At 45.5% G+C, this 13,809-nt stretch overlaps 1 protein-coding gene across 1 annotated transcript in view; it reads left to right on the plus strand.

The window, feature by feature from the left end:
• The first annotated feature begins 251 nt into the window (after window positions 1-251).
• Window positions 252-13,809, plus strand: part of LOC141984491 (uncharacterized) — a 47,198-nt gene continuing 33,640 nt past the window's right edge. Inside the window, exon 1 of the mRNA XM_074947567.1 lies at window positions 252-307. The gene's annotated coding sequence lies outside the window, so the exon portion shown is untranslated. The remainder of the gene's footprint in view (window positions 308-13,809) is intronic.

A 13,809-nucleotide genomic window follows, 5' to 3' on the forward strand; every position in this document is an offset into this window, starting at 1 on the left:
TCCCATTTATGAAGCTCCGTCCCCATCACGTGCTAATGTGCCTTTGTCCTGGCCCTGGCAGCGGCAGAGACACGGCAACAGTAACTAGCGGGGAAGGGGGCAAAGCGCAGCAGCAAACTTCATTCACATGCCTGGGGAGGGAGGGATGCTCGCCGCCCTGGGAGGAGCGGGGCTGGAGTGGGCGCTGCTCTGTGCATTGGGGTGCTGGAGGAAAGAGGGTGACTCGGGAGTGCTCCGTGCATGGGGGTGCTGGAGGAAAGATGGGGCTGTTCTGTGCATGATGGTGCAGGAGAGGAGGGGGAACGAGGTCTGTTCTGTGCATTGGGGTGCTGGGGGAAGAGGGGGAACGGGGTCTGTTCTGTGCATTGGGGTGCTGGGGAAGAGGAGGAACGGGGTCTGTTCTGTGCATTGGGGTGCTGGGAGAGGAGGGGGAACGAGGTCTGTTCTGTGCATTGGGGTGCTGGGGGAAGAGGGGGAACGGGGTCTGTTCTGTGCATTGGGGTGCTGGGAGAGGAGGGGGAACGAGGTCTGTTCTGTGCATTGGGGTGCTGGGGGAAGAGGGGGAACGGGGTCTGTTCTGTGCATTGGGGTGCTGGGGAAGAGGAGGAACGGGGTCTGTTCTGTGCATTGGGGTGCTGGGAGAGGAGGGGGAACGAGGTCTGTTCTGTGCTTTGGGGTGCTGGGGGAGGAGGGGGAATGGGGGCTGCTCTGTGCATTGGGGTGCAGGGGGGAGGGGAAACGGGATCTGTTCTGTGCATTGGGGTGCTGGGGGAGGAGGGGGAACGGGGTCTGCTCTGTGCATTGGGGTGCTGGGGGAGGAGGGGAAACGGGATCTGTTCTGTGCATTGGGGTGCTGGGGTAGGCGGGGCAGCTCTGTGCACTGAGATGCTGGCAGGGCGAGAGGGAACTTGCGCTGCTCTGGGTCTGAGAGCGTTAGATGGGGGAGATGATTAAGATATCCGTTTCCAAGCACAACCTTGTCCCCACTTCTCCTCTCCTGAAGGGACCGTGTCCTGGGCAAGACTCCCTCCCTGCCTTCTGCTCCTTTCCAGCAACCTAGCAACGTCTCCCCTCGCGTAGCCAGCCCCTGCCTTTGCACACAGCCTTCCCCATTCATCCCGTTATGGGCTTTAAATTATTAATTATTATTATCATCATCGTCTTGCTGTTGTCTTCTGCGGAGTGACAGCAGCTGGGGAGGGACGGAAGGTCATGGTCGGGACCCCCTGCCGGGCGGGAGGGTTGGGGGGGGGGACGACGACACCTTTCCCAACCCCCAGGGAGCAGGAGATCCCTCCTTCCCCACAGAAGAAGGGGGAAGTGTTGCCCTGCAATGTTGCTGCTGCCCTTTCTGCCCCCGGGGGCGGGGGGCACTGCCGGCCCCCAGTGTAATTCACACAAGGCACGTGCTCACCGGCGGGCCACATCTCCGCAAGCTGTTCTCGCTTGGTCCGGGACGGCGTCCGGCGAAGCCAGGTCACCCAGCCCTCCTCCGCCTCCTGTTATGTGACTGCAAAACCCACCGAGGAAGCGTCCCGCCGGGGGCAGGCTGCTGTACCAGCGGGGGGAATTTAGGGGGCATGCTAATTAGCTGGTTACAATAACAGCAGCCCTCTGCTTGCTTCCCATATGCACAGATCAAGCCTTGATTGGGCTTTACATTTATCATGGTTACGGCTTAAAACGCATGCACACACGAGGCTGATGAGCAAGGGCTGAAGGATTTTTTTTTTTTAAAACTGTGTCTCTTGGACTGCACTCGTTCAACAACCATGGCCCCAAACCTATCTGCACATCAAGACTGCAGCCTCTCCTTGTCCATTGGGAAGGCATTTGTCACGGTAGTATCTAGGCTCCCAAACTCTGGCCTATTGTATGTGACACCCCACTACCCCCAAGATTATTGCTGTAGGTCAGGGATTGCACCTTCTATGTTTGCATAGCAACCAGCACAATAAATAATAAATTACAGTAATAAAATAATACTGTCAGATACAATGAAGGGAATCTCTGATCTCTGGGCGCTGAAATGTCAGCCAGGACGCAAAGATAGGAGGCAAGCCTGAAAAGTTGGAATTTCTTTTAAATTCAACTCACTGAAAAACAAATCGCCCCCGCCCCCCAGTCCCTATCTCTATAGTATTAAAAAGATATGATTGTCCCCACACGTATTAATAAAAATAATATAATGTACATAGTATCTTAAAATATCAACTGGTCAATCCAAAGAACACACCTGTGAAGAAGGTATTATTCTCCCCATTTTACAGATAGAGAAACAGAGGCAGAGAGGATAACACATGAATCTCCAAAAGTGACCAGAGATTTGCGGGAATCTAAGTTTTTGGCTGCTAAACTTGACACACTTCAAAGTGGCCTGATTTTCAGAAAGTGCTGAATATCTGCCTTCCGAAAACCAGCCCTTTTTAACGTGGCTCAAGTTGGGCACTCTGAGGTTCTCCAAATCATTAGTCACTTTTGAAAATGTGGGTCTGTCCACGACCACAGAGCAAGCCAGTGTCAGAATCAGAACCAGGATTAGCATTCAAGACTTTCTGGCTCCCAGTCCCATGCAAAGCCTGCTAAACCATGACTTACTGCATCTATTTCTTGTCCACGGGGCTATTTCTGATTATAATAATTAAATTCACAAGAAAGAGGCATAGAATTTTAAAAGTAGCATCGTTACTCTTAGAGGAAAAAAGAGGAGGGAGGGCTAACTCATTTGTGCCCAACAAGCGTTTCTGAGGAAAGACAGTCTATTTGCTTATTCTTAAATGCTGGTGTGCGGAAAGGAAACTTGTTTAACACCACAGTAAATCAGAGCAGGTTTTTCTGTGCCTTTACTTTTCAGAAAGTACTAACTTGTCTTTCTAAGGGAATTTAACATTTTTATTTGATTCCTTTTCTAAGAGATGTTTGTGGTTTCGGGTTTTAATTTAAACTGGTTGGGTTATCATAGAATCATAGAATATCAGGGTTGGAAGGGACCTCAGGAGGTCATCTAGTCCAACCCCCTGCTCAAAGCAGGACCAATCCCCAACTAAATCATCCCAGCCAGGGCTTAGTCAAGCCTGACCTTAAAAATCTCTAAGGAAGGAGATTCCACCACCTCCCTAGGTAACGCATTCCAGTGTTTCACCACCCTCCTAGTGAAAAAGTTTTTCCTAATATCCAACCTAAACCTCCCCCACTGCAACTTGAGACCATTACTCCTCATTCTGTCATCAGCTACCACTGAGAACAGTCTAGATCCATCCTCTTTGGAACCCCCTTTCAGGTAGTTGAAAGCAATATCAAATCCCCCCTCATTCTTCTCTTCTGCAGACTAAACAATCCCAGTTCCCTCAGCCTCTCCTCATAAGTCATGTGTTCCAGTCCCCTAATCATTTTTGTTGCTCTCCGCTGGACGCTTTGCAATTTTTCCACATCCTTCTTGTAGTGTGGGGCTCAAAACTGGACACAGTACTCCAGATGAGGCCTCACCAATGTCGAATAGAGGGGAACGATCATGTCCCTCGATCTGCTGGCAATGCCCCTACTTATACAGGCCAAAATGCCATTGGCCTTCTTGGCAACAAGGGCACACTGTTGACTCATATCCAGCTTCTCATCCACTGTAACCCCTAGGTCCTTTTCTGCAGAACTGCTGCCTAGCCATTCGGTCCCTAGTCTGTTGTGGTGCATGGGATTCTTCCGTCCTAAGTGCAGGATTCTGCACTTGTCCTTGTTGAACCTCATCAGATTTCTTTGGGCCCAATCCTCTAATTTGTCTAGGGCCCTCTGTATCCTATCCCTACCCTCCAGCATATGTACCTCTCCTCCCAGTTTAGTGTCATCTGCAAACTTGCTGAGGGTGCAATCCACACCATCCTCCAGATCATTTATGAAGATATTGAACAAAACCAGCCCCATGACCGACCCTTGGGGCACTCCACTTGATACCAGCTGCCAACTAGACATGGATCCATTGATCACTACCCGTTGAGCCCGACAATCTAGCCAGCTTTCTATCCACCTTATAGTCCATTCATCCCGCCCATACTTCTTTAACTTGCTGGCAAGAATACTGTGGGAGACCGTATCAAAAGCTTAGCTAAAGGCAAGGAATACCACATCCACTGCTTTCCCCTCATCCACAGAGCCAGTTATCTTGTCATAGAAGGCAATTAGATTAGTCAGGCATGACTTGCCCTTGGTGAATCCATACTGACTGTTCCTGATCACTTTCCTCTCCTCTAAGTGCTTCAGAATTGATTCCTTGAGGACCTGCTCCAAGATTTTTCCAGGGACTGAGGTGAGGCTGACTGGCCTGTAGTTCCCAGGATCCTCCTTCTTCCCTTTTTTAAAGATGGGCACTACATTAGCCTTTTTCCAGTCATTTGCAACCTCCCCCAATCTCCATGAGTTTTCAAAGATAATGGCCAATGGCTCTGCAATCACATCCGCCATCTCCTTTAGCACTCTCAGATGCAGCGCATCCGGCCCCATGGACTTGTGCTTCTCCAGCTTTTCTAAATAGTCCCGAACCACTTCTTTCTCCACAGAGGGCTGGTCACCTCCTCCCCATGTTGTGCTGCCAGTGCAGTAGTCTGGGAGCTGACCTTGTTCGTGAAGACAGAGGCAAAAAAAGTATTGAGTACATTAGCTTTTTCCACATCCTCTGTCACTAGGTTGCCTCCCTCATTCAGTACGGGGCCCACACTTTCCTTGACTTTCATCTTGTTGCTAACATACCTGAAGAAACCCTTCTTGTTACTCTTAACATCTCTTGCTAGCTGCAACTCCAAGTGTGATTTGGCCTTCCTGATTTGACTCCTGCATGCCTGAGCAATATTTTTATACTCTTCTCTGGTCGTTTGTGCAATCTTCCACTTCTTGTAAGCTTCTTTTTTGTGTTTAAGATCAGCAAGGATTTCACTGTTAAGCCAATCAGGTCGCCTGCCATATTTACTATTCTTTCTATACATCGGGATGGTTTGTTCCTGTAACCTCAATAAGGATTCTTTAAAATACAGCCCACTCTCCTGGACTCCTTTCCCCCTCATGTTATTCTCCCAGGGGATCCTGCCCATCAGTTCCCTGAGGGAGACAAAGTCTGCTTTTCTGAAGTCCAGGGTCTGTATCCTGCTGCTCTCCTTTCTTCCCTGTGTCAGGATCCTGAACTCGACCATCTCATGGTCACTGCCTCCCAGGTTCCCATCCACTTTTGCTTCCCCTACTAATTCTTCCCGGTTTGTGAGCAGCAGGTCAAGAAGAGCTCTGCCCCTAGTTGGTTCCTCCAGCACTGGCATCAGGAAATTCCCCTACACTTTCCAAAAACTTCTTGGATTGTCTGTGCACCGCTGTATTGCTCTCCTAGCGGATATCAGGGTGATTGAAATCTCCCATAAGAACCAGGGCCTGCAATCTAGTAACTTCTGTGAGTTGCCGGAAGAAAGCCTCATCCACCTCACACCCCTGGTGTGGCGGTCTATAGCAGACTCCCACCACAACATCACCCTTGTTGCTCACACTTCTAAACTTAACCTAGAGACTCTCAGGTTTTTCTGCAGTTTCATACCGGAGCTCTGAGCAGTCATACTGCTCTCTTTCATACAGTGCAACTCCCCCACCTTTTCTGCCCTGCCTGTCCTTCCTGAACAGTTTATATCCATCCATGACAGTACTCCAGTCATGTGAGTTATCCCACCAAGTCTCTGTTATTCCAATCACATCATAATTCCTTGACTGTACCAGGACTTCCAGTTCTCCCTGCTTGTTTCGCAGGCTTCTTGCATTTGTGTATAGGCACTTGAGATAACTCGCTGATCGTCCCTCTTTCTCAGTATGAGGCAGGAGCCCACCCCTCTTGCGCTCTCCTGCTCGTGCTTCCTCCTGGTATCCCACTTCCCCACTTACCTCAGGGCTTTGGTCTCCTTCCCCCGGTGAACCTAGTTTATACTTACCTTCCAAAAGCATCTCCTCTCCTAAGGTAAATCACATTCAGTGGATGTCAATAGACAAGAACCAGCCCACAGAGTGAGTTTAAGGGCATGCGTTATTTCAACTGCTTATTCCTCCTTCATGTTCACAGCATGTTAAAGATCCCCAACCTGAACTGGGACTTACTGCAATTGCAGGATAATTCTTCTTTCTGTCACTTCTAAACTCTGATAACAAGAGGGGATGTTTCAGTTTAGAAAGATGCTCTCATTGGCCATGTCTACACTAGGAATTATTTTCTTAAAATCTCTCAATGTGGCTACCACCAGCTTAGTTCATTAGTGGTAACAATGGCAAAAACCTTATAGAAGAACAGACATTGGTAGCCAATGGTAAGCACCATGCTGCATAAACCAGTGGTTCTCAACCTTTTCCATACTGGGACCTCCCATCATCCTTTCCCAGGACCCCCTTTTCATTAATAACATGGTGAAGGCTGGGTAGTTATGACCCCATGACACCTGTTCCCAGTAGAACACTTTTAGGTCCCAATTAGAGAACCCACGGTGTAGACCTTCTCTGAGTAAGGTTAGATGACAAAGTGCTTAAAATGATGGATACCTAGAGCCTTGTCTTAACTAGCACTTTCCTCTTTGCCACCATTGGTGTTAAAACCAACAGCGTCAATGGTGAGACATTTAAGAGAAAAAAACCTAGTGTAGACACAGACATGGAGGGGAATGGCAATTACTTCGTCCCTCCAGATATTTACGATGCACTCCTGGGGATAGTATCTCTCTCACACACTTGCTCCTAGTCCTAATACTGGGTCTCCAACTGGAATTTTATACATTTCTTCATGAATCATGCCAATCTGCCCCCCGCACAGCACTTCTTACCTCTGGTTGGAACAAGTGAGCTGAGACTAAATTCTTTCTACATCACAAAACTCCACCAATAGTTTCTCTCACAGTCATTATTTTTTCACTGAAATTTGGTATCTGTGGCTCCAGTTGAAAACTAAATTCCCCCCATTTCTTTATGAATTTTGCTATCCTAATGGTCAAGTGTTATTTATCTATTTAGATTGATTAGATGCATCTACCTAGTACTCTTGATGCCTTATTTAATAAAAACATATACAAGAATTAGGTTATGTGAATCAGTAGTCACAAAGGGAATCTCCATCATAAATAAAATTCTGTCTCTGCGTACTCTGAAGGTCAGCAGATATGAGATCCACAAGACTAAGATGGGGAAGGAGTTCCAAAAATTAGACCCCCTACTCTCAAAATTCCTTGGACTATCCCTCTCCTCCTAAACCAGACAGCTGTTAGCTTGAGCACCTTGGCTGTTCAACTGCCATAGCAAAACACAGGGAGAGAGGCAGTTTTAAGGTAACAAGAATCTTTGGATATTCTATATTTTCTCAGCAATTGATCAAACAGACAAGGATGGTCTTGTGGTCTAGACACAGTACTGGGACTGACGCTATCTGAATTCAGTTCAGGGCTTTGCCCCAGACTTTGTGTCTGTCCTTGGGGAAGAAGTTATAGACTTATTTTCAGAGGAGTTGAGAACCCAGAATTCTCGCTGACTTCAAAGGGAGCTCCAGATACTCAGCACCGCTGACAATCAGGCCATTAACCAATCTGAGCCTCAGGTCCCCATCTGTAAAATTAGGATAATAACGCTTCCTTTCTAGCATCCTTTATTTGTGTTGTCTACTTAAATTGTAAGATCCTCAGCACAGGAACTGTCTCTTACTAATAGTTTGTATAGCACATAGCACAATGGAGCAATCTTGCAGAGGGCCTTGAGGCACTAAAACATAACAACAATAAAAACCCAACCAAAACTGTTATTTTCCAGAAGTAGCTTTACTGCCATCAAGTGAATAAAACCCCCTGAAAAGACAGAATACCTGCATGTGGGTTAGTTATCCAGAAACTCCCCCGATTAACTATCTGCACATTTATCCAAATGTTTTTGAAATATTTATGGTAAAATTTTGTAGTGGCCACAAAAAACTGGTAAATAAGGGATCGTTACATTGTACAAGTAATGCTATTTTCTCCTTTCCTTTAACCGCTACATTAATTTAATCCTTGCGAATGATGCTGGATTGACAGCTCTGACAACTGATAGTTACTAGCCACATAATTAGTACAGGCACTGAAAGTTCCCCCACATCACCCCAACCCACCAATAGGCCTCAGTCCTGATCTGTGGGCGAGATGGCAGTTCAGTCTGCATATCTAGTCCATTCTTGGCTTCTCAACTCAGATGGCCGATAAGGATGCTAATTATGCTGGCGATTTTTATAATGTGAATTTATGTCTACTAGGGCAAGACTGAGACCGCCAACTCATTTCACATAGAAGAACAAACAGCTATTGTATATTAATGACTTTCTGTAACTACTGATCTAAACCAAATTAAAACCAGTGATGCCAGCATTAAAGCCTCTAACCCATCATTAACTAACCCCTGAAGCTATCCAGTTCCCCCAAATGTCATTTTCTCCAGTTTCTTCCAGCTTTGTCCTTTTAGATTGGAGTTGAGTGATGATGAACCAATTTAGCCACTGTTCTATGCAATTTAGGTTATGCACTCTGTGAAACTAAGAAGATGAGAGAGCCATGGAGCACATTTACCTCAGAATATTTTAAGAAAAATCTCAATGTATTCCTGACAGGAGTGTTAATAATCATACTGGATAGAATGTATTTGAGATTAATCTTCTGCTTTATTGATATTTTCAGATGTTTTGACTATTCTGCTGTGGGTGGTACTGCAGGGTGCTAACAAGTTTCTTCTTTGGCTCTGAGGGAGGTGATATTGTGTCTTGTCACCTTTCTTTCCCCCATCTCCCACCAAAGGCTGCAGAAAAGAGAAGAGCTGGCAGAGTGATGAGAGGTTGGGATGGGGAAACCCCACTTTTAAATTCAAAAGATTGCCAAGGTTCTGGGACTAGGAATGTCTTAATTGAAGTCTTTCTCTGTCACATGCTTGCTGATGCTTAGGGAAGACCTCTTAGACATGTTCTTGTGGGGCTCAATCCACACTCCCCTCCCTCTTCCTTTCCGATTCTCTCTCTGATGCTCAAGTCTCAGCTCAAACACACTGGAAAAAAAATACGGTGTTCAATACGAAATGGTGACACAGTGATCCCATTGTGAGCATTACCTTCTGGTGTCAGCAGCTCTAATTGGCTCTGGGCTGTGAACCTTTTAGCATTGTCTGCTTGCTGAATGTGGCTTGGTATAGACTCATCACAAGTCGAAGGGCAGTAGCCTTGTGAGCTAAAGCTCACAATTTTGGACTAGCTTGTTCTCCAGAGTTTGAATCTTTGAGCAGACGACTTCAGTTCCAGCTATGAGTTCATGAGTTGCTCCATTAATGATGCATGCAGCTTAGAGCACCTCACGCATCATTTTTGTACGTTTCTCGGGAGCTAAAGATTGGTTAAGGCAAACAAGGTTTCTTTTCAGTCAACCATCAGAAAATTAAAGCCCCAAAAAGCTGCTCCAGGTGGAAAATGCTGGTTACCATAGAGGGGAGTGAGTGTGCTTTGTTATAGAGGAGGGGCCTCTTTGACCTTGGGGATGCTGCTTTTGAACCTTATTTTTACATTTTTCTAACACAAAGGAAATCACTGCCTCTCCTAAGTGATCTTTCAATACAGAGGAACAACCTCATTAGTTTTTTTCACCTTCTCACCTTCGTTCATTAAACCATACTCTTTAGAGTCCTAGTGGAGCAGCAGGGAACATTATGAGCTGACTGAAAAGCATCTTCCTTTGTTAACATGTTTTTTCATCATTGAGCACCAGAACAGTAATGAGGATGTAGATCATCTTTTCATCATAAATATGCACAGCAAAGTGTAAAAAAAAGGAGCTTCCAAAAATAAATAAACAAAAACAACTGTGTAGTGAAGGGAAGGGATGGATAAACAGGATGACAAAGCTTTTTCCTGATTCTGTAAACCATGCTTCGTGTACAGAAGCATCAAAATCAGGAATGTCTCCAAATGACTGTGGGTGCTGTGAATGTTTCATTTGCTGGAAATAGGCACATGGTCGTATCTCAAACTTCCGCGCAACATACATATAGATCATTCGTTGGTATGGGGGGAAAAGGGTAACTGCTCAGGCAACCCTAAAGTAGATTGGTTCTGTTATAGAAATATACAGATTTGTTTTCTCTCTTGATTTTTGTTCACATGTTCTTTGTTCCTTTTATACACAAAAACAACCCTCCGTGTCAATTTTTAAACAGGAACAATATATATCTGTCTCTGCCATGTACATATACAGTGCCAACCAAGGAAAACAGTTATGGTTTTGAAAGAGAATGACATATTCTCAGCTCAAACCACCTAATATAGCTGTTTAGAGAAGGGACCTTCTCTTCAGATGTGTTTGTACAGCACCCAGCACAATGAGCCCTTAGCTGCGATTGGGGCCTTTGGGGGCTACTGTAATATCAATAATAAACAAGAACAATAATTATTATAAAATAAAAAACATATTGCTTAAGTGCTAAGTCAGTTTGCCCAGAGTAAGGAACAATGCCTTGTTGTGCTGCCCTTGGAGCAGCATGCGAGGGAGACTGTGACTCCTCAAGTGGAAATCTGCCTCCCAGTCTCCCTGCTGCTCTGGGGAGTAAGTAACCTGTGACAGGTTTATACCCACTGCATCATGCCCTTCTTGGTGCACTGGCATAGCTGTGCCACTCTGTGCATTGACTGGGTAGCGTCAAGGCTCTGCCGAGTTCCCACCTCCCTCCATCCCTTCCCACCAGAGGGGCAGTGGGGCTTGGAGCACAGCGGCTTTGCAGAGACTGCTTCCTCCTCCCATGCAGGAGGTGGTGCTATGTACTGGCACAAAGGAGTAAGGAGCAGCTGCTGCTCCCCTCTATTGTCTTGTGCCAGCATACAGACAGGACCACAATCTGGCCCTCAAGCTTCGGAGTTGGGGTATTTCTTTTACTTCAGCTGATGTTTCTCTGCCATATCTGCCTTTATTACAATTACAAGAGTTTACTTCATTTGTATGGTCAAAGCAGGCTAATGCTTTCAGGCATACATGACCATTTCTCTCTTATCACATCCTCTGCCCCAGCACACTTATTTAGTTAATTACAGTTCCACTAGCTTCTACATGAAGGGCAGCTCCCTTAAAAATTGTGTGTAAGTGTTCATTTAATAAAATGCTTTGGTTATGAAGTAACTTTCCTTGCTTGGATATTTATTATTTCACCTGCTTTGAAATGGAAATTGAATTGCACCTGCAGGCCTGAAAATTCATCTAGCTTTATAGCAGCTGAAAGCATGCTAGGTGCTTTGCAAAAATATGTTAAAAAATCTGGGTCCCTGTCACAAAGAGCTTAAAGTTTAAGGTTCCAGTCCTGAAATCAGATCTATGGGGACAGACCCCTCTACCTTTCCGGAGCTCCATTAATTTCAGTGGGGTTCTGCACAAGAACTGGAGTCTGCCCAAACAGGCCAGATGACAGGATTGGGACCTAACATCAGACTTACTGTAATGAGAGAATGACAGACAATAAGTGGGGAGATCACACAGTGACTGTTTGGGCATGTGATCTTGAGAACATATATTGAGATTCCATTGTAAAATATTAAGTTTTGCTAAGTTTGTTCATTTGACAAATTCACTTCATTTAGGGGACACTGCAAAATATGTATTTGAAAATGGATGTTATTTTATGTTAAGAAAAAACAACAAGAAACAACAACATTAAAGTCTCCATGGGAGAGCACAATGTTCTCAAGGCTCCTCTGTAAGAGGCTAAAAACAACTCTGAGAAGAAAATGTCAGATAAACTGCACCTGCATGCAGGGAGAGTTCTTAGAAATCAAAGGTGCAGTACACAGGAAAACAAACATACATCATAATCTCATGTTGCCTAAACCACAATATTTAGATTTAGCGGTTATGTTATATTAAAAGTCAATGGAGTTACACCAGGGATGAAGATGGGCTAAAATGTTTTAGTAAACACTTTAAAATGTCCGTTCCCTCTAAATCTGCTGCACCTTAAGGTACTTTCTACTCCTACCTCTTGGCTCTAGCTCACAGGATCACATAACCTTCTCACTCAACAGCAGTTACAGCAGTGACAACAGAAGCCATCTTGGATAAATGGAATGTTGGTTTAAATTTGCCTCAGTTTTTACTCTCTCCCTCCCTCACAGTCACTTTTAAAAGCCATTTTTGCCAAATCTTGTTGGGCACATCTCCTGCTGCAGCTGGAATCTGTGCAATGAGCATGTTCGATTGAACAATAAAATAAGGAAGCAGAAGGTTTTTATTTACTTCAGTTTTTGCTTCAATTTCCTTCCACAATTCTTGTTTTCTACAGTATAGCTGAGAAGCCAAAAAGCTGCAGAAAAGCCCCTAAATGAACTGCAGCATCAGAATTACTCTGTATTAGACTTCTCTGTTTCGTAAGACCCTGTATCAGGAAGTTGCTAATTGGTCAATCCTTGTTAGGACTCAAAACGATTGACCATTAGGGTATTTCATAGTATTAAGGTATTTCATAGAATCATAGAATATCAGGGTTGGAAGGGACCTCAGGAGGTCATCTAGTCCAACCCCCTGCTCAAAGCAGGACCAATCCCCAACTAAATCATCCCAGCCAGGGCTTAGTCAAGCCTGACCTTAAAAACCTCTAAGGAAGGAGATTCCACCACCTCCCTAGGTAACGCATTCCAGTGCTTCACCACCCTCCTAGTGAAAATTTTTTTCCTAATACCCTCCCAACCTTTCCAAATCTCCCCCACTGCAACTTGAGACCATTACTCCTCATTCTGTCATCTGCTACCACTGAGAACAGTCTAGATCCATCCTCTCTGGAACCCCCTTTCAGGTAGTTGAAAGCAGCTATTAAATCCCCCCTCATTCTTCTCGTCTGCAGACTAAACAATCCCAGTTCCCTCAGCCTCTCATCATAAATCATGTGTTCCAGTCCCCTAATCATTTTTGTTGCCCTCTGCTGGACTCTTTCCAATTTTTCCACATTTCCTTCTTGTAGTGTGGGGCCCAAAACTGGACACAGTACTCCAGATGAGGCCTCACCAATGTCGAATAGAGGGGAATGATCACGTCCCTCGATCTGCTGGAAATGCCCCTACTTATACAGGCCAAAATGCCATTGGCCTTCTTGGCAACAAGGGCACACTGTTGACTCATATCCAGCTTCTCATCCACTGTAACCCCTAGGTCCTTTTCTGCAGAACTGCTGCCTAGCTATTCGGTCCCTAGTCTGTTGTGGTGCATGGGATTCTTCCGTCCTAAGTGCAGGACTCTGCACTTGTCCTTGTTGAACCTCATCAGATTTCTTTGTCTAGGGCCCTCTGTATCCTATCCCTACCCTCCAGTGTATCTACCTCTCCTCCCAGTTTAGTGTCATCTGCAAACTTGCTGAGGGTGCAATCCACACCATCCTCCAGATCATTAATGAAGATATTGAACAAAACCGGCCCCAGGACCGACTGCTTGATACCGGCTGCCAACTAGACATGGAGCCATTGATCACTACCCTTTGAGCCCGAAAATCTAGCCAGCTTTCTATCCACCTTATAGTCCATTCATCCAGCCCATACTTCTTTAACTTACTGGCAAGAATACTGTGGGAGACAGTGTCAAAAGCTTTGCTAAAGTCAAGGAACTTTAAAGTCTACTGCTTTCCCCTCATCCACAGAGCCAGTTATCTCGTCATAGAAGGCAATTAGATTCGTCAGGCATGACTTGCCCTTGGTGAATCCATGCTGACTGTTCCTGATCACTTTCCTCTCCTCTAAGTGCTTCAGAATTGATTCCTTGAGGACCTGTTCCATGATTTTTCATGACC

This window comes from Natator depressus, chromosome 3 (genome assembly GCF_965152275.1).
Source record: "Natator depressus isolate rNatDep1 chromosome 3, rNatDep2.hap1, whole genome shotgun sequence".
NCBI lineage: Eukaryota > Metazoa > Chordata > Testudines > Cheloniidae > Natator > Natator depressus.